General features: G+C 38.1%; 1 protein-coding gene and 1 long non-coding RNA gene across 13 annotated transcripts in view; both read right to left on the bottom strand.

Annotated features, from left to right (window-relative positions):
* LOC144694598 (uncharacterized) overlaps positions 1-20,922 on the bottom strand; it is a 40,241-nt gene extending 19,319 nt beyond the window's left edge. For 4 of the 12 annotated variants that reach the window (XR_013579790.1, XR_013579786.1, XR_013579788.1 and 1 more), the window contains exons 1-2: positions 19,174-19,569; positions 11,404-11,463 (exon numbers count right to left, since the gene is read on the bottom strand). This is a non-coding gene — a long non-coding RNA (uncharacterized LOC144694598). Of the gene's footprint in view, positions 1-11,274; positions 11,464-15,979; positions 16,098-19,173; positions 19,570-20,136 lie in introns of those variants that run through there. The other 8 variants (XR_013579795.1, XR_013579792.1, XR_013579781.1 and 5 more) reach the window with 7 other exon arrangements.
* The window catches only part of arb2a (ARB2 cotranscriptional regulator A), a 918,141-nt gene that overhangs the window by 192,593 nt on the left and 704,299 nt on the right, over positions 1-21,249 (bottom strand). The window lies entirely within an intron of this gene.

A 21,249-nucleotide genomic window follows, 5' to 3' on the forward strand; every position in this document is an offset into this window, starting at 1 on the left:
ACTTATGCAAAGCTCAGCTCCTCCTCCCTATCCTCCTGCTGCATCTCTAGGTCAACTCCCTCACCTTTTCTTTTCATGCCACTCACGAGTGCAAAGTCAGCCTACTGAGGATCTGGGGTTGACTTTTCACACTGACGCGCCAGAAGGTGCACCTAAGTTGTTACTGCAGTGTAGTGGCTATCATGTTTGTTTCACATGCAAACGGTCCCTGGTTTGAAACCAGGCAGAAACATCATAGGTAAAAATACGTTTTTAAATGTGTTATTACTGTGAGCATTATGAGTATATCAAATAATACAGTGATACTAGAGTTACGTTTAGTCTACAAATGTGAAAGAGAAATGCTTATATCACATCGTGCCAAAAGCATCAAGGGCAATGGATCAGAAGTTTATATGTTATATATCAATTTGGGGAAGACAGTTGCAAAGTGACAAACCTTACTAAATGTCTATGATAGGGACTTTCCTCTCAGTCCAATCCACTCATCTGGGACTAAAAATTCAATTAGGTCCATTAGTGAATGCAGGGCTCATAATATGCCATTACCCCACGCCTGGTCAAGCTGATACAGGTACCACGCAAACTTAGTACTGCATGTCCATCAAAATGATTGGAGAATGCAACCCAGTGCTGAACATATTGCTGACTGGCTGGCTGCTCAGCAGTGGGCCAGGTGCATGTATGGCTAATGCAAATTACAACTAGCCTGCACTTCTTAAAGACAGCATGAATCTTAAAAGGGGAGGTGCATTCAGGCTGCAGCAGAATGTAAGAATATAAGAAATAGGAAAATAAGAGCAGGAGTAGGCCATTTGGCCCCTCAAGCCTGCTTTGCCACTCAGTAAAAGATCATGGCTGATCTGATTTAGCATTATTTCCACTTCCCTGCCTGCCCAATTAAACCCTTGACTCCCTTGCAGATCAAAAATCTGTCTAACTCAGCCTTTCATATTTTTAATGATCCACTCACCACTGCATTCTGGGGTGGAGAATTACAAAAATGAAGACTTTCTGAGAGAAGAAATTCATCCTCATCTCCATCTTAAATGGGAGACCCTTTATTTGAAACTGTGTTCCTTAGTTCTAGATTTCCCACTGATGGAACTATCTCCAAATTGTTTCAGAGAAAGAATATGACTGTCAATGTAACAGCAGGTCAAAGACAGGGCTCCCAGATTCCCTGATGTAGCGCTGGAGGCTTTACACCAGGGGCTGAAAGGGGGGATTTCTCCAGGAGAGGAGGCCCTCAAGGTACATCTCGCAACTTCCACATGCTTCCAGGTATTTAACCATGGCAAGCATATCACCTAAACACCTTACAACACACTCACCTTTCCTCTCTCTTGCAGGACAAGATCACGTATAACAGGAGGTAGCAGCAGAGACTTGTTGGGGAACAGGCATGCCTGCATCTCCTGAGCCCCTTGCAGGAGACTGTACTGTGAACTATTGGGTCAGCAGCGATTGAGGCCATTACAACCAGAGTCACCAAGAACATCCAAGATTACGGCATGTTCCTGCTTCATACCCCACCCCAAATCCTACTTCATCCTGCTATTTGGCATGAAGTGCAAGCTGCAGATGGTATGACTATGGACATTTTGCTTTCCATATCCACCCTTCTTCCCTTACCCCCCTTCAGCACTTTTCTTTCAGATATCCAAGACTTACTTTTTGACCAGCCAGTGCAGCTTCAGGCTGAAGATCCTCAGCAAAAGCCCAATTCTGATGAAGAAATGTCATCATTAGATTTGGCACTGGCAGCCACCAGCTCAAATATTGGCTTTAGAGTGGAGCTTAGAAGCGAGATCAGCATGTGGTGAATCCCAGGTACAAGTAGGCTGTAGCTAGGCTGGGGAAAGGTTAGCGGGTGTGCCAGCCCACTGGAGGGCGAGGGTTCAGATGAGGTCTGCAGCAGAAGACTGTGATGATAACTTTGATGGAGCTGTGTAGTGGAGAGCACTGAGAGCCATGAGCAACAAGATGCTTGGTGCACTTGCAGGCCTGCCACTGCACCTGTTGTCATTGTCAAGGAACATGGAGGAGTCCAGCCCTAACTTGGCACAAGGTTTTGTGCAGAACTTGGAGCCCCTCCTTTCCAATATGGAAGTGGTTGCCAATTCTGTGACAACATTTGTGGACCCAGCTATGATGTAGTCCCAAATATGGTGGCTCAGCTTCCATTGAGCACAGGCAAGAAGCCATCTTCTGTCTGAGTACTGAACTGGAAGCTCAGACTGAAGTCATGAGATCCATGTTTGTTGCCATGTAAGCCCAACTTGAAGCAAAGCAGGCTCAGACAGATCATGGCTTCAGATACCAGTACTCAAGGGGACAATGTATGCTCTTACAGCAGTCCAGCCATCTCTCAAGGGGACAGCATTTGTGCTCCCACCATTGCCGCTCCATTAATGCCCTTGCTGTTGTCAGCCAGCCACCCAGATTGCTGCCACCTATGCTGAGGTGATGGTGTCCAAAGCCAAGCCCTCAATGTCCAGAGTTGCTTGAGGTCATCCTGCAAGATAACCTGTAGTCTCCCCCAATGCAAGTCAACTGTCTTCCACCAGCCATGCTGCAGCCACTTGGGTACATTGCACGGAAGCACTAGGCAAGGCTAGGCCCCTGCAAGACAGGAACTAAGGGAATGCACAAGAGTGAATAGTTCAGTTTTGCATGCATTGTTGGAATGTCCAAAAATCTTTAAATGTCTGCTCAAGTTTTTCTAGTGCCTCTTCACCACGTTTGTCAATGAGTTAAACACCTTAAAGAGTTTAACTCGAACAACCAAGACAGAAGTTGATATAAAGTAATATGCCAGTTATGCTGCATTTTTGGAGTTTTTAGAATTGTTATTGGCAAATAGTAAGGAGAATTGGAGCTACAGACTTGGTGGGAAAGAAAAGTAGGTGGAAGAGTTTTGTATGAATTTATACAGCAGGGAGTTTGAGATACTTCTCAGAAGACAGTTGGAAAGTTGAGTTTAAAGATAACTAAAGCATGCCTAAAAAATAAGCAGGTATGGAGTTAAGGTAAAGGCAGAATTGGATAATATTAGGAAGTGGAAGTGATGGATAATGTATGAGTTTAAAATTCAGCTCAGTGTCAAACAAGACTCCAAGATTGGATTCTGTTTGGTTTGGTGGGAAATCAATCATGGAAAGAAATGGAGACAGAGTCTAGGGTATGGAGTTTTTGACAGGATCGAGACAGGATGGTTTCAGCCTCACTAATGTACAGTTAGAAGTGGTCTGACTTACTCTCAAATGATGTTGGATAAGCAATCTGACAGCATGGTGATGGTCAATTGAATCAAGGGTGGTGATGGAAAAGTGACCTTTTTGCCTTTTGCATATATGTGTAATGAATCCAAACCTACAATAATATCACTCAGGAAAATATGCAAAAGAAGAAAAGGAGTGGGCCAAGGACAGAGACTTGGTGTATTCCTGAGGTGACCGCATAAGGCAGGAAAAGAAACTATTTCAAGATGTGTGTTAAGGAGTACAATCTCATAGAGGTTTATCCAAGAGGAGAGGCAGGGGAGGAAAATGGAGTGGTTGAGGAGGAGGATAAGAAGAATAACATGCCATGGCCACAGTCACGGGGAGGTCTTGTGATGTAGTGATAATGTCCCTACCTCTAAGCCAGGAGCTTCCGGTTCAAGTCCCACTTCAGGACTAGATGAAATGGAAGGTGTGTTCATAATATAGCCAAGCAGCTTGATTATGAGCCTGTAAATCCTTCCAATATGCCTGATGGATGGTGGTAAGAGTGAGAGAGTTTCCTGGTCATTGGTACTGCAGAAGGCAAAGGCAAACCACTGCATTACTTTGCCAAACATAATCATGGACCAATCCAATGGAAGTCCATGGTTGACAGCACCCTCTTAGAGCATGGTAGGAGGAGGTCACAGTCACAAAGGATGTTGGGCAGTTCTATGCTGTGAGTTGGTTGCCAAAGAAACATTCAAACATCTTAGGAAGGAAAGATATTTGAAGTAATAGTAGCAGCAGATGATTTTTTGAAGAGGGTGTTTATGAAGGGAGAGGGAGCAGTACATCTGCAAGGGAAACCATTAAAAATGCCAGGAAGCATTTGAGATGAAGTGCAACTTTACTTAGAGGTTTGTGAATATTTTAACTTACCTACCCCAGCGAGTTGTGGACTCTCAATTGATAAGTTTATTCAAGACAAAGATCATTAGATTTTTGGGCATGAAGGGAATCAAGAGATGTGGGAATGGGATGAGAAAGTGGAGTTGATGTAGAAGTTCAACCATGATCTTAATGAATGGCATAGCAGACTCAATGGGCCATATAGCCTACTCCTAATCCTATTATATTCTTGCGTTCTCTTAATTAGGAGCTGTACATGAAAAAACAGTGGGATGATATGCCATGAGTAACTTGGTAGACTGAGGATATCAAAAGTAAAACAAATGGAGTTTTGGGCAGGTCAATTGAGGTGGTAGTGTCATGTAAAGTGGAGAACAAAATGACAGTGAAGTGGCAACTATAGAGTGTGTTGATGGGGATTTTTTTTTCCACAGGCAGATGGTAATGGTGGTCTAGCTGGAGGTAAATAGGAAGATGTGAGCATTGAACAAAACAAGCAGGTGATCAGAGATGGTCTGATCATTTATCAAAACCTCAAATTTAGTGAAGTCTCGTATTGTGCAGGGTGAGGCAGAAGTGGAACAATAGGCAAAGAAGTTGGATGGAGGGAGCCAGAGAAATGTAGCTGAAGGTTGAAATCGCTAAGGAGGAGCTTCAAAAGTGAAGCCAAAAGAATAGGGAGAAGGTTTTGATGAAGAAATCAACTCTGGATTTGTAAAGACTTGCACTTAGGTCAACATCAATGTTACCAGTATACTTCTGTTTCTAGAACTCTTTTTATTTCTGAACACAGATCTTAGATTCCTTGTCTATTCAAACATTAATAGAATATTTTAATAACTGGTTGTGATAGAAAAATGGGACGTAATTGACGAATCTGTCCTGCTGAGTAGTTTCTTCAGATGACACATGTGGTATACTGTATGGGTGGAAGCCCTTTTATATAATTTGAAAAGTTGGACTAATTCTCGTTTCTTGCCTTCTGTGCTTTACTTACACCATACTTTGTCAAGCATAGTCCAGTAAAGGCTTTATTTGGAGGAGATCGTTTCAAACTAGCTTTGGAAATAGCAAACTTTGATGATTTACCTGGTAGTTGCACTTAAAAATACAGAAAACAAAATCAGGTGGGGTACATTCATTCAGTTGTGTGACTTTGCATTTCAACTGGGCACTATTATCCATGCCCATAAAATCAGAAACCCAAAAGAACCCGTAATCTAAAAAAAACCCACAAACAAAACAGTAGCACTAAGCAAGTTTGAGGGCTCTAATTTAACACAACAGTTAACAATTTCACCTGACTTCAGTCTAGTTGCACAAAGTGAGCACAACTACATAATATCAAGGTTTCAGTGCTGGTGTTATACTCACCACAATCTCACAGTCAAGCAAATATAAAACTGAATGAAAATAATGGTGGAACAGCATGAGAAAATGAAAGTTAAAGTGCAGCAATTTGGCTGAAGGATGATAGCTACTCCACATATGATTTTACTGAAAGTGAATAACTGAATAACTAGAGGGTCAATGCATAGGGTTGCATGGCTGTGTAAAGCAGTTTATGAAAAATACCCCACAGAGTAACACCAAACCTTATAACACACAAACACCGCAGGTGTGTGATCGAAAGTGAAAACATTGGTACTTCCCTAGATCAGACTTGAAAATCCATTAACATCTAAACAGTGGGCAGTGTCCATTTTGCAAGCTGTAGCTGGCTTTATTTATTACCAATGAAAATAAAATGGTATGTGCTGTTACGTATTGGAACATTCTCAAAATAATTAGAGGTGTTTAATCAAAGTTTATTAGTAAAATTTGGACAGCAATTTTCATAAGGTAACTTGCCAGTATTGTTTTAGGTAAAGAAAATTAACTTCAGAGCGTCAAACTTATTTTCTTCCTTTTAAATGGTGGCCATAATATGACTGAATTTGGTAGAGGGCTGGATTTTGCAATCATGAGGCTAGCAGCACTCACCGCTATTAATGTGTAAATTGGACAGTAACTTCCAGAGATTGCATATACACAGTTAAGTACATAAACCAGGAAGTTGCTGTCCAAGATGCCCTGCCTCTCCAGAAGCTGTAATATAATTGTGCCTCACCAAGAGCTTTGCCATTTAAATACATGGAACGGCATGAATTTGCTGTACTAGCCTAATATATGAACTAAATTCACCAAAAAAGATATGTTTTAATGACTGCCAAACAATCTCTCTGAAAATTAACTCTAATAATATGGAGCCTCATTCCCTCAGATACGAATTATGGTTGGAGATTTTTAAAAATTCAAAAATGTATTATAAACATTAGATGTGATTCTGAAACTGGACAACATTCGCTGAATAATTCTCAATGCGCTAAGAATAATGCTGACAACCAATTTAAGATTGTTAGTCTGTCTCGGAGTGCAGCACATTTGAGTCTACTGGAAGCTACATATATTAATGCACAGGGCCCTGTTCTTTGCAGACAGAAATAATATGTACATACATTGCGCCTGTTTCAGCTAAACAAAGTAAGTGACAGCCATTCGCTAACTTATTCCTCAGGGAAATGCCTTGACCAATCAGGGTCGAGCAGCCTGATTTAAATTTCAAACAATGCTTGGCAGTTAATTGTCAGTCACCATTGGTGGTGCATTCCCCATGGCAACCCCACTTGCCAACCAATCAGCACTCTCTTCACATTCAGTATAAATTGTTGTTTTCCCCTTATACTGATATTCTTGCGATGCTCCCGATGAGTGCAAGACATGTCTCTTTTTTCAGCAATTTTCTTTACCCTTTCTCTCTGTCTCATTTATCCCTCTCTTTCTCTATATCCAACTTTCTTTTTCTCTATTTATTTCACTGTCTGTACTTGATTTGACATTGAATTCAATATTTTAATTAATGCTTCCTGGTTCAGACTCTTTACTACTCATGAATGACTCTTCAATCTGATTGGTTAAGGAGGTACAATTGCTTCACGCTCATTCCAGATGTCCTACAGAGGGCACCATGCTTTCTAAATAATTGGCTGACAGGAAGGTTTGGTGCAAAAATTCATAGAAAGTCTATGGGCTAATGTTAGCGTAAATGAACGTTTGGTCACCACTGACCACAAAGTCTGACCTATTAAGCTTGAGAGGGAGATGGGAGAGTAATAAATCAAGGTTTTAAGTAAGTAAGGCAAACTTAGAAGATATGAAAAATTAATTAAGCAGAGTAAATAGCTCAAAAATTAATGGCTGAACTTACAGACAATGGGAAGTATTCAAAGAATCATTTGGGGCAATACAAAACCAGTACATAACCTAACAGGCAAAGGCTTCACTTGTGTAGTTAAGCACATTGTTGATTACTGAGGCAATGGACAGTATCAAGTTTAAAAAAAGACCTACACAAATGAAAAGAAAAGCAGAAATCCAGTAGGCTCCATGCTACAAAAGTAATAATGGAATACAAAGAAAGTAGGAGGTATAAAAAGGAAGATGAATAAACCACTGCAAAGGATATTAAAGCTAACAGCAAATGTTTTTATAAGTACATTAAGAGAACAAGAATGATAAACAAAAATGTGGGCCCATTAAAGGCAGATGCACAGAAGATTACAGTCCACCTAAACTGTTGTTAGACATCCTTGAGGGGTTAGGGCAAGAGTCATATTAGAAGAGCTCTAAAATGGGCTAATTGGCCATGTTCTTGTTTGTGATGTGGAAGGGACCTAATTTTTTTTTTAAATTATGGACAAAAATAAAACAGAAGTCCTGCCTCTTTAACACATCTAATCTGAATTAAACTTTTACTTCTGAGCCAAAAGATGATCAATGTTTTTCTAATTATTTTAAGAGCTACCTTTAGCTGGTGGTCAGGGGTCGCATTCAATCAATTAAAGCGCCTTATTAATTAACAAAATATCATAATATAACTTTTAAAAAGCTGTTCCCAATTTCCAAAAAAAAGTACATCTTATTTCTTCATTCAGAAATAAAACCTTCTGTCAAGTTTCTTGATTTGTGTGCTGTTCTGTTGTCGAGAAATTCAGTTTGTAACACTTTCTTTTCACCAGCAGGAGATGTGATTCCTTCTGCTTCCTGCAAATGTTTGGCCAGGATGCCATCACTGCTAAGAACATGCACTCTGTAACTATGCTAGAATAACTTTTAATAGAATTGAGTCTCATCAGTGAAGCTAATATTTATAATTTCTCATGCTTCAAAATTCGGTGACAATTCTGAGAAATATTAACATGGCCCCTAGTGCATTGCTAAATGAAACAAAGGAGACTTTTATCGAAGGATATGTGAAAGTGCGACAGCACCTTGCTGCAGTACCCAGTCACAGAGAGAGGGTGGAGAATCAGAGAACAAGTCACCTTGGGCTGCTCTTGAGTGCTACCCAGGGGTTTGGTCATTAGGAGATTCTTGGGAACAGGTTGGCTGCTTGCCCTCTCAGCAAGCAAATGATGTACACCACAGGATGATCTTAAAACAATTGAACATATTTTCTTAATAAAATATATGTAATATAAACCAAATTAGTTGACAGAAAACGTTGTCGCATCACAGCTGTTGATAATCACTAATATTCTGAAACGTTATACCTGACATATTTCCATAGAAAACTTTGCAAAGTGAAATTAGAGAAAAAACATCAGTGCCAATCTCTTCATCTAAAAATAAAAGCAAGGCCTTCCAGTGAAATTAAATCAAGAACTGAAGGAAAGTTTCACGTTCTAATTCCCTTACACTTCCATAAACTTGAATAGTGTACATTTCATGTTGACCAACTATTAATGCATCGAAACACTTTAAATAGAAAGATTTTTTTTTTCCCTGCAAGCAAGTGTACAGGCCAACGAACAGGAAATATCTTGCAGAAATGTTGGAATGTGGTAGAACAGCACCTGAACATGTGATGCAATGTAGTTTTGATATCTCTTCAGAATTTTTTATTAAAATAGCCTGATGAGGAATATGAAGAACTGTTTTATTTAATCTGGCTGTTGTTTGTTGTGGAGAAAAACAGGTTCTGAAATACTGCAATCATGATATGTGCAAGATAGTTACAAATACTTGTTCAACATTACTGTGCATGCAGATGGATGCCATATATGGAACCATTTTAAATATGCATCCATGCAAAAAACATTTTTGCTCTGAATATTATTACTGGGATGGAAAAGAAAATTAAAAGTCTTGCCTATTTAACTCTTCCAACAGCATCAATAATTATGATCAAACCTTATTTCAATTACTCTTTCATCATGCTGATCTAAGTTGCTGTTTCTTCTTCAAATCCTAAGGATTTTACAGTTTCATGTTTTACCATATGACAGTTTTATTGATATTAGTTAATATTTTATTTAATTTTGATATATGGTTAAACCTACAGTAATGATCAATGTATTGATGAAATAATATATTTCCAGCATAGAAAAATGGACCTATCTTGGCCTTGCATATTTAGTTTTTCTTCTTCCACTTGACGTGCGAAAGAAAGATTCATAGAAGAAAGCTATTCCAAAGGAAATGAAAGGCATATCAATTTTAAAAAGACAGTAAAGTTATTTTATATCTATTACTTATGGGGAAATCTCAATATTATATATTGCATGTAAATATTATGTGTATATATGACTAACTAGCAATGAAAATCCTACAGTTACTCTTTATTTTAACAATAGCAACATAACAAAAACACTTTTAGTTGTACTGTTATCAGTAGTTCAATGACACAGAAAACTTTAAACATAAGAACTGGCTTGGAAAAGCTAAAAATGAATGTGATGCAGACAAAGCAGTGAGTGAGGGATACTGTAGTTCTACAACCACTGGGAAATTTGTCCAATTTGTTTGCAAGCTATTAGTGGCTTTATAGCATCTGTTTTCATTTATCTACACTGAGGAAGTTCTGAATATTTTTCATTTGGATCAAAGTAACTTAAAAATCATGACTGTTTATTCAGGTTCAGTGTTAGCAGTTTTGGAGGGCTCCTAATGGTTAATTTATTCAAAATGGATGGACTTTTGCTATTATCTGTGTGATTTGACATGCAACCAAAATATTTTCACTAACTTTTTAAAAAATGACTGAACAAAAAAAATTACATATTTTCTAGTCTAAAAATGACATATTAAAAGTAATTGGGAGTTGAAATGCTTAAATAAATTAACCCTTGAGTAATTTTGGGCAGGTTCAGTTGCAAATGGATATAACTTTATTGGCATGAATAGCATTTTGATGCCAAAATGAATTTATTCCAACTTTATTCCTGCATTACCAAAATCTCCAGAGAAAGCAGTTATAAATAAAATTGCTTTAATATACATAAATGTTTCTGTCATAATCTGATGCATTTTTTTGGCTCTTGGTGGAGTAGAACAATTAGCTTACTTGTTTTTCTGTACATAAATGTTACAGAAATAGAGAAACTGACAAATGACATCTACTGATGAATCTGTATTTATAGAAAAAGTTCTTTGAATATATTACATCATAACTTATAAAATATATCTTAAAGAAAATGCATACTGAAACTTTAACTCCAACATTCAAACATGCTCAAAATATCTTTGGAACAATTCATTGTATTAAATAGTATTACGTAATCTTTGGATGGATAGAGCAGAAACAATTTATTTACATAGGTATATATATATATAATATAAAACACATATATATTATTTAGTGCCTCTACTCTAGTTAAATAAAGTCCTCATAAAATAGTTCTAATGTGCAGTTTTCAGAAGTGATTATTTTCATCAATTAGAGAAAGAAAACACTTAAAAAGGAGAATTGGTACAACAGTGAACTTGTACAGCTATTTTGTTTTTACTTGCAAGTGGAAGTAAATGTCATAGAGAGATTACTTTATTTGTCTCTGAACATATGCAGTAACACTGAATGATAATTTGTTTTCCTGCGGTTAAAGCAGTTGTTTAAAAAAGCACTATCCTGTACAATATTTATTTTAATATTCAAATGTTATTCCCACATTGAAATAGTACTAGTCAATGTGGTATCCACATGGCCAGTTTTGCACAGAAGTATTCAAGGCTAGTAGCTCGTTTCAAACGGTATAACTTTGCAAAGTTTTTTTTAGACAATAACTAAGCAGTTCTAGAAAGGTTGTTCATCCCATTGTTAATGCAGAAATCTTAATACCTGTATAAAAAACATTCATTAATGTCCTTGGAATGCGGTAGAAAAGGTGCATCCTTGCAGCCAACTGGGGGATTTGAGCTTTGTGGTTCTATTTTTACAAGAATGGGCTGATTTGTCTTAGGCTATTACCGTCTATTACTGCTGGAAGTATCCTGTAAAGGTGGGAAGCAGCGAATCCTGGCATTCTGCCTAAAGAGAAATCAATGAAACAAATTAATCCTTCGCAGGCTGCAATGACACAGTAATCCATCATTCAGAGCTGCTTTTATACACGAAATCAGGGAGCAGGCAGGGAGAAAGAGCCCTGGGGGATACCATAGACACTCACTCACAACATACAGCAAAAAAAAACCTGGGGAATCATTTCATTTGGTTGCTGTACATTTTAAGTTGATTGTCCGATGTTAATAATTTCAGTGGGTTAAATACTGATCCCAAAGTATGCACCCAAGGCTAAATGGGCATTTATTGTGGGGTGCAAAATTACTGGGAATTATACTTAATTGGGTGGACAAATAAATAAGAACTTGACCCTGGTGTGATTTACTGAATATGAGGCTGTTTCACAAAGTAAATAATTAAGAACAGAGTCCGAGAAAAGTCGATTTGAGCAACCATTTGCCTTTCCAAGTACAACTGAGCTATAAGTGCGCGTAAGGATAATAACGGCGGGTCTAGAGAAGTTTCCGTCTACATATATACATTTGATGTGACCCAACCATCATCCACAATTACAATTTAAAATATTGATTATTTTATGTTAGGATGTGGGGGCCCGCGCCCGCCTGCCGGTACTGAGCTCCAACTCTCAAAAGTCTGTCTTACATCTTATTCTACTAATGTAGCTATTTCAGCCACACTTCCCAGGCTATACAAGATGTCTTTATGAATGTAAACCTTACTTATGAAAACGTGTCTTGAAGCGATACAGAATCAGATTCAGTTACAGGTACCGATTAAATATCGATGGTTTATCTCCCTACAGACGACTTTTCAGCATCTTGCCCTATATTGCATATCAATCAGATAGGTAGACAGATAACTCTGTTTTAGTAAGACCCTAGTAATGGTACTATAATGTGAATGAAGTGAACCGTTCTGTGCGTTTTACAATCAGCTGCTTCGGGTCAGTTGACCACAAAGCCGATAGCAATATAACAATCACTTGGTGGTATAGATACTGTAAAGCTCTGAATTACAATCCTCACAAATTAGTATAAAAGTGCCTCGTCAAAATGAGTTACACGATGCAACAATATTTCTAACCCAATAAGGAGAAAGTGTTTCGTGAGGACTCTGTTTCATAAAAGTTGCTTTGCTAAGTCAGAAATGAAGGTCCATAATAACTAGGAAATCATTATTAATAATAGGGCCCAACTGAATAGTCAGTAACATTTATTATTGTGCGTGTATCTATATGCTTTATTGGTATAATAGAAAATGTTAGTCGTATAGTGCAAACGTGGGCATATTTATATGAAGCTAGTGCTCCTCAGTATTGTGTTCCATGGAGTTAGCCTATTATTTAATATACCTCATTAAATATGAAAACGTTAATTCCATAAGACGCGGAATATTCATGAACGCTGAATGCAGCGAGTTCACAACAGTTTATGTTTGCAATAATTGAAGGGATAGCAAGCGACTTCAATTATCTTTCAGCGATATCTGCTCTAAAATGTTAAACATGTGTTAATATATTCATAAATGTTAGATTTCTAAAATATGGTTTGTAACTCCGAATTTTATTCGTGCCCCTTCGAAAAAAAAAACTAGAATCGACTGATTTTCTTCTTGATTTATATTATTAAAAATACAATCCTAAACAAGAAGTTTGTGGTAACCAGTAACAAAGTGCATCTCAGGCCTCTATATTGTACGTCTTATGACAGTAGAAGTTGTCTTGTATTATAGATCTAGACTGTAGTTTCCTTCTGCTTGTTATGGTATCTGGTGGGATTTCTGTTTTTTTTTAATGATTCTCTATTGAACAAACTTGTAATAAGACGAACTGTAAAATAACACATTGCACTGAGGATGGCGGGAAATTAGAAAGGAGAGAAGCACGAAAATATTGCAACAAAACCAAAGTGTTGAAATTTTAAACCACCGTGACAGTTTAACATCAATTTTCTTAAATTGCCGCAATATTTTGAAGATATAACGCTTTTCTGTAGAAAACAAAAACTTTTTAAATGGAAAAAAATCAACATCATGTAGTGCTTTAATACAGCAGCAAACACTTCTGCTTACGTCAGTTATCTGTTCTGATTGATAAGCTATCTAAAAATGTATTATAAAGCAACGAGACCTAAAATACGAATGTTACTGCTGTTGGCGCCCAACACCTTGCTTTTCATTGCTAATTTGTGGCTTTTAGTAACTTCTTCCAAATTCCCCCGCCCCTCTTATTTTAATAAGACGTGGTCCAATTTCCCTCAGTTCGAGTAAAACGATTAAGGCACATTTTCTCTCTTCTCCTGTCAGTTTTGTGGGAGAAGCTCTAAGGAGGAGCTGTGCAAACACCTGAGATGTGAGATGTAAGGGCTATAAAACCCTGTAATGGAACAATTTCACTCCCTGCTTCCAGAGGGAGCTCAAAACAGAACGAGATCACCGTCCATCCCTCTCTCCAATATTCATCCTTCACAGATAGCATACAGGTCTTTCGACCCTTTCTATATTTCCCTAAGTGCCTTCTTTCTGAATTTATTATGTTCAAACAAATTAATGAAAAACATCATTTATATATTTAATATGGACAGAATTTGTCCTGGAAAAGATAAATATGTAACCAATTGGAGTTTGACTTTGTTATTTAACCAGCTATCTTTTACCCCATAGCATGATGTTCAAATTGTGACAGGTGAAATGTTTCATTGAATCATTTCTACGAAATTTCTCACTTTTCCCTTTAAGGAAATATGAGCTGGGCTCCAATGACATTCATATAACTGTTAATGCATACCCCACTTCTGGCTTGCCGCATGCCAGACGTTTCCCTTCCCCCATCCTCACGTAGACACACAGAAGGGTGCATGTGTTTGACATTTTACATAGAGAAAACATAGCATTTAATTTAAATCATTTAAAAAGCTGTCGATTCATTTGATCAGCAATATTACTTGTAAGGATAATATTGGGCATCATGATCGTTTTATCTTCCTAAGTTAACTGTACAAAATATTATTTTGTCAGAAATCTGTATAAATCATGATAGAATATATTATATGAGATTAGATGTTTCTTAAAGAAAAGGATGAAAAAATCACTGATATTGATTCAAATGCTACCCACTCTTCAGCAGATTAGAAATCACGTGATCAAAATCAGTAGTCACGTATCTATTGGAACAAAAATGTAGTGTAGCTGGAATTATAGATTAAAGATTGCTTTCAATCACGTTTCCTTTTGATCAGACTTTAATCTATATATGAATTGAGCTGTGGGAACTTTAATAATGATATTAGCTAGAAGTCCATACAAATAATGTTAAATGCATATTTGAGTTACAGACTAGGATAATATGGTTCTAGTCACCCTTGCTCGATTGAAAATTCAATTAAATTATTAACACTTTCCTTCCTGAGACTTAAAATGTAAGGGAATCGGTCCTTCTTATGGATTCACCACTGAATATATACAGGTTTTTTTTTAGAATTGGCCTTCTAAATATCAATTGTCCAACCAAAGGACTGCTAGGTCTTCTGATTGACCTCGGCTCTAAATACGTAAGAAAGATGTATTTTCCATAATTTAAGCAGTTTGCCTTTGGGAAAGAAAACGAATAATAACATCCCAATAAATAGCTGCAATCCTCATACCAAACTAGACAAATATTTAGTGTGCATTACGATTCATGACGCGTCGGGAGAGTTATTATTAAATATTCTGACTTTATTGTGCACTTTGGCAGTGCATCATTTTCTGTTTTAATTCACAGAGGCTAGCTCCTTCTCAATGAGATGCACATAGTCCGTGGTATCGGAGCTAATGGTCACCTCAATGGATAGGTCCACGCCGACTCCAGGAGTTAGATTTAACGGTTGATATTGGGCCCGGTGAAAGACTGTAAGTCCCAATAAACTGTCATTCGGTGTTAATTGTTTTCTTGCCGTCTGGTCCCTACACCTTGCCTGGGCTGGTACAGTCCCGTCAAACTCAATTCTACTTGATGGTTCATGGGTTTCCAGCGATTATGGTTTTAGTCCACATACTTTTTTTTCTTAAATAGGCGCCATGATTAATTCACTATTTAATCATAACTTTGATCAGTTAATGCTATTATTAGATCAAACAACAGATTGACTAGGCTGCTAGCCCGTACAAATATTGTTTCATCAAAACAGTATTCTCTTTAAGTTTCTGTGTTAATTGTGCATAATTAAACTTTGGCGGAGAAATGTGAAAATAAAGACATATTAAAAACAAGGAAATAAAAAGGAATAGAATTAACTCGTGCAGAAATCACAACCCGATCCCTTAGAAGAACGGCTAGCAAAGGAAATGAAACTGTACCAACACCAAGCCCGCACGACCAAGTCCAAAACAGTATTGAATTCACACTTATTACCACCAGAGAAGTCTGATTACTCTTTCCAGGAGTAAACACCGCCTGAGCAAAACATGGAATGAAAAGCTAAGATCATCATTACCGTTTTAGAGAAAGTTTGCAAACTTTTACTCATTAAACAACTGAAATTACCTGCCATCAGAATTCACTTTACACAAAACAGCTTGGGGTCTGTCCACGAGTTCCCGGGAAACTGCGTGGAAAACGATTCAGGGGGCAAAGTTTGTTTGTGTGTATTTTTCGAACGTCCATGCCCGAAGCGACCAGGCGTCAACAGGACATGCGTTTAGTTAGTGCTGTGAGATGAGGCTGTCCATAGGACTATGATCACAAATAATATACGTAATTATATGGAGTCCTTAGTTAAACCGTCGATTTGTATGATGCTAATAGATTTATGATATCTGCTTATACGCCCATTCACCGTAATTAGCACGTATGTTCTAAATAGATGGCGGTTTTGTGGGCAATAAAGCAATTACCCATTGCTGGAGCTGACAGTTCCTCCAAGAAGATCCAACCATCGTCTAATTGTAAAAGCAATCTAAGCATCATTGTTTGCAATTAGTCCTGCTAAAAAAAATCGACTTCTAAACTATTACTGTTTTGGAGGCATCTTCAGAGGCGATGCTAAAGGATCCGAAACAAATAATTCGCATTGTCGCTTTGTAAAAGTTTTAATATTGAACTGTCCTTTTATGATCTAATGTGTCATATAATCTGACCTGCACGTTTGGCTCGCACACAGAGGCTATTTTGCTAATGCACAACATGGTCATATATGTATTTCACTCATATGGTTCAGAATGTCTCCTAATACTGTTCGTCTTTTAACTGTTTTTCTTTTTGCTGGCCCACCAGAGTACACACTTAACACACGAACATTCATTTTCTATTTCATCTGCATCCACCGTGTTCCAATTTGAAAAGGTGCATCCTTCCTAATTAAGGATATTGAATTGTTTTTGGTCTTTTATGCGCCGCGATAGGGGGTTTAAGTGGGAGCAGACTGAAAGGCTTAGACTTATTTTAGCTTTAAATGTGATCTTTATATCTGTTGTTCAGATTACACGCCTAATGACCATAGTAAATATACGTTGTATACGGCAATAAGGTTCCAGATAAGTGCACATAATATAGCAACTTTACTTCTGTTATTATTAAAGATTTCTGCTACCTGGCTTGCAATATGTTACCATGTTACTTATAGTGAAAGGAAAATCAAATATTCAAGTAAACTCCCTTTAGGCCCAGACTAGCACCAAAATCGTGAATGGAATGCTTTATCTGTCCTGATTGGAAAATTGATTGAGTTAAATTGTTTTTTGATGAAACCAGGCCTCAGGTAATTAACAATGAAACAAGGCATGCAAGGAGTTGATAGTAGCAAACTATCTGAAAAAGTTTTCACACCAAACTGTTTTGTCATCCACAGTGTTATTATTATATAAATCTAACACATTCATTAAAAACTTGCTCAAGTGGAGTATCCCAGACATGTCAATGAGAGGGGATTGAGTTAAAATGTGGGTTTATTACAAGCCAATTATAAGACCTCCAAAAATTCCTAAGGCTTTCGATTTGTTTTGAGATTACATTAAAGCAAAGGGGTGAGGCAATTAGCTGCGCTGATTCTAACGGTAAATGCAGGTAAAGGCGCGTTTTCGCTTTCTCGCCAAGTTTCCATTAAGTGCGATTAGATGTGTCTATTCAGATCCGATGATCCACAGAGAGAACGCCAGTAGATAAAAGGCGATGTCAAGTGACCTTCTCGTCCCTTTCACACCAAATTCACCCCCAGAATAGCCAGGGATGAATTCGGACAAAGAACCCCTCCTCTTCTTTTTGACGCTTCAAGAGACTTAAAGAACGAGAGTTAGCTTAAAAAATGCTTCGTGTATATTTTTATGTGTTTTAAACATCTGTCTGTTATTATCACACGTAGGATGTGACCTAAAGTTCTCCGTGCCTGTTTACAGCTGAGTAAAAATATCCAGAAAGCCGGTATTGCTTATATAAACAGCTAAAGTGATCCGCATCTGTCACTACCATACCTCCTTACTGGTGTCTGTGGATAAAACATAACTTTCTTTAGACAAATTAGGCCGAGGCACAGAAATCTAACACCAAATTCTACAGGATTCAGCTCTTTTCAGTTGTGCCAATGGAACTAACCTCTGGATGGGATCATTTTAGTCACTTAATCACCTAACTTATTGCAGATTAAATCAAGTGAGGTTTAGCTGCTGGAAGCACGCGCACAAAAAATAACGTTTGAAATGATGAATCAATGAAGTATTTTTGTTTCATTTATTTATCCCTGTGCGATAGGGAAGCAAAGGGCGATCTCAGTAAAACCAGGCCAATGTTCAGTTGGGTAACTTTATATCTGTGGAGCTGAGAGTGGGGCACAGATAAAATGCTGCAGTGAACTAGGGAGACAGTGAATGCGTTGCCTTTGTGTTCATTTCATAGTTTCTCTTGGCTGTGCATTTTCGTTGCCTTTAGATTCCGTGCGCAAGTTAAAGATCAGACACACGAGTCATAGCTTTCAGAAGAATTCACGACTCATGTTTGCATTTGAGTAGGGAAACTGCAAGAAAATGTCTCGTTTAAAAAAATGTTTTGCACCGTGGCTGACTCGATACAGCTGGAAAAGTTAAAATTCTCTCTCCCTCTCTCTCTTTGCCCTCGGGAACTCAGCAAAAAACCTTGGGTAATGGGGCAGGTCAGCGGCCCTAACAGGGGGGAGGAGATCTAACTGAAAGACCAGCCATTTTTTTTCCAAGATTTACAAAAGTCTACAAACCAGATGCTCTTGGTGGGTGGGTTGGATGGAAAAATCAGGCAACAAAATACATTAATTCTCACTGGAAAATCTTCGCTCTGACTATATTATAACTATTATCATCAGTATTCATGTTTGTTTCAAATTTACAAGATTGCGCTTTTAAATATCTAAAGAAGACTGCAGCATGTTGATATAAATTCAAGGCTATTCAAGTAACATCTGCAACCTGCTAAAACTAGGCTACTTTTTTTTAACTAGGGGGGGGGAAAATTAATTTACAGGACAAAGCAATGCCCCGTGATTTTGCTTAAATATCTGTGGCCAAAAAAACAAATGCCAAGGACTTGAAACTGAGCTGTTTATTCTTCAGGGTGGGAGTTGAATGCGGATGAAGTATTTCGGTTTGAGGTATACCTTGAAATTCAGCTCTTAAACTCAGAATCTAAGAAGTACAAGAATAAGGAAGTCAATCAGCTGAACTGCATGACATAGGTACTGCTGAACAGTGTGGGTACGGTCATTAATTCCAAAATACCTCGAGGATAGTAAGACTGGGAGGTACCGACTCCACGTCATTTTGCCACCGGTTCTCCCTACCTCAGGCCCGGCCTGAAACGATCCGACCTCCCGCTGAAGGCAATTTTCCCTTTCCTCTCCGTCTCTGAACTGCACATATGAATCCAGCATTTCTCTTAAACTCACATTACAGAATTGCTATTTTCTTCTAACTACTTTTGCACCACCCTCTGTCAAAACACTACCGTATTTATTGAAATGGAGAAGAAGCACTGAGAGGGAGAGAGGGAGGGAGAGAGAGAGAGAAGACTGAGAGTGACTGAGGGCTCGGGCGGGTGGCAGCAGCAGTGTATTGTGTGTCTGTATTCCGGGGCCAGTCGATCATTTTGCTGTTTCTTTATCTGTTGACACTATCACTTAGCCAAACATTGGCCAATCGATCTTTTCATTAGGTGATCAAACAACAAATAGAGCAGGTGAGAAGCTTACTTTCTGAAGCTTACAAGTTGGGCATACCTTGATTTCACGCCGCTCTTGATTTTTTTAAAAGAGCACACCAGCTGAAACATAGGGAGACGATTCCTGCTCCATGTGCGCTACACTACATATGCCTAATGCCTATAAATCTAGTTACTTTAAGATTAGCGACAGTAGTAATCAGAACATAAGCACACATGAATAAATCCACCGTTACTCCTTGTTTTGCACATAAGCACCAGAATGGCTTTGGAACAACATTGCTGTGACCGTAGGGAAAATATTCGGTCGCTAACAGCTTTATCATTGCAGTGCGTATTGTATGATATACAATAATAATTATTTCCTTTCATTAGCTGACACAGTAATACATAAATAGCCTTTGGAGGCACAGCATGTCAGCCTCATGTTTAAAGAATTTAGTGCTTCAGGGAGCCGCGGACTATTTCGAGCGGCTTTTTCTAAAATCCAAGCATGATACAGAGAATGAAAGTAAAGTTGTTACTTGCCTGCTGGCGTGCTTTGACGATTCTCGCTCCCGTCGGTTACAGGTGCCTGTTTTTAGCTCTTCACACTTCAAGCAAGTTGCGAGGAGAGAGGCAGCCTCCATTCCAATGTCCACTCTGCCCCATTCTAAGGAGGAAAGCCCTGACGATACACTTACAGAATTTTCTCTTTGTTCCCTTTAATCTTATTCGTTTCACCTTTTCACTAATCATAAGACATGACCGAGACTTTATTTAAGGAGCAAGAGAGAGAGAGAGAGAGGGGGGAGAGAGAGACGAGATCCACTGTTGCATAATAACGGCGCTTCATCAATGCATATACAATAGGGGCGGTTGAGGATGGAATCCGATTGTAAACTGTGTTTAACCAAGGCAGCATGCAAGAATCGAATTCATTTCATTAAAATTAAACTAGTTGATCAAATTTGTGTGCGTTTGTGTACATTGAATGGTACAAAAGGCCGCTGGTGTTTCTTCTTTTAAGTTATCTAACCAATTATGAAGGTTCACCAAGCTGAGTTTACGCTTTATTTTTGAACAAAGTAAATATTAGAAGTAAGGAATGGATGTAATGCATTGACTAATCATATAGACAGTACATTATCTTACTTATGGCTGTTTGTCACCAAGAATCTATTTGCTTTTATTAGAGTTAAGCGTTTTTGTCGTGGCTGGTTGGTGATAACATTACATCTTCAAGTTTCAAACGTTGCTTCAATATATATGGAGCAGTAACCCAGAATCTTGTGAAACGAATAATAATCTGGGTCGATTGGATCGTGGTTTTCATTTTTTTCCACTAATATAATGATTCATTCTGAAATTTTAGGGTTAATAACATTTGGATTAATAGTTTAAAATACTTACTTTAAAATTCAATAAATTATTCGCATTAAACAAATCCCTCAATAAAAGCCCATCTGGTGGGTTATCCAGCTGGGTGTGTGTATTATATTTGATAATTGTCTACTGTACGCTAGATGGCAGCCGGATACAGCTGTTCTGAGATTTAATTTACGTCAAATACAAGGCACGTTAACAGCCTCCGCACTTTCTGCTGGACTTATCCTACAGTTACAAGCACAGCTCCCCAGTCTACAACACAATGGCAA

Source organism: Cetorhinus maximus, chromosome 2 (assembly GCF_964194155.1).
Source record: "Cetorhinus maximus chromosome 2, sCetMax3.hap1.1, whole genome shotgun sequence".
Classification (NCBI taxonomy): Eukaryota; Metazoa; Chordata; class Chondrichthyes; order Lamniformes; family Cetorhinidae; genus Cetorhinus; species Cetorhinus maximus.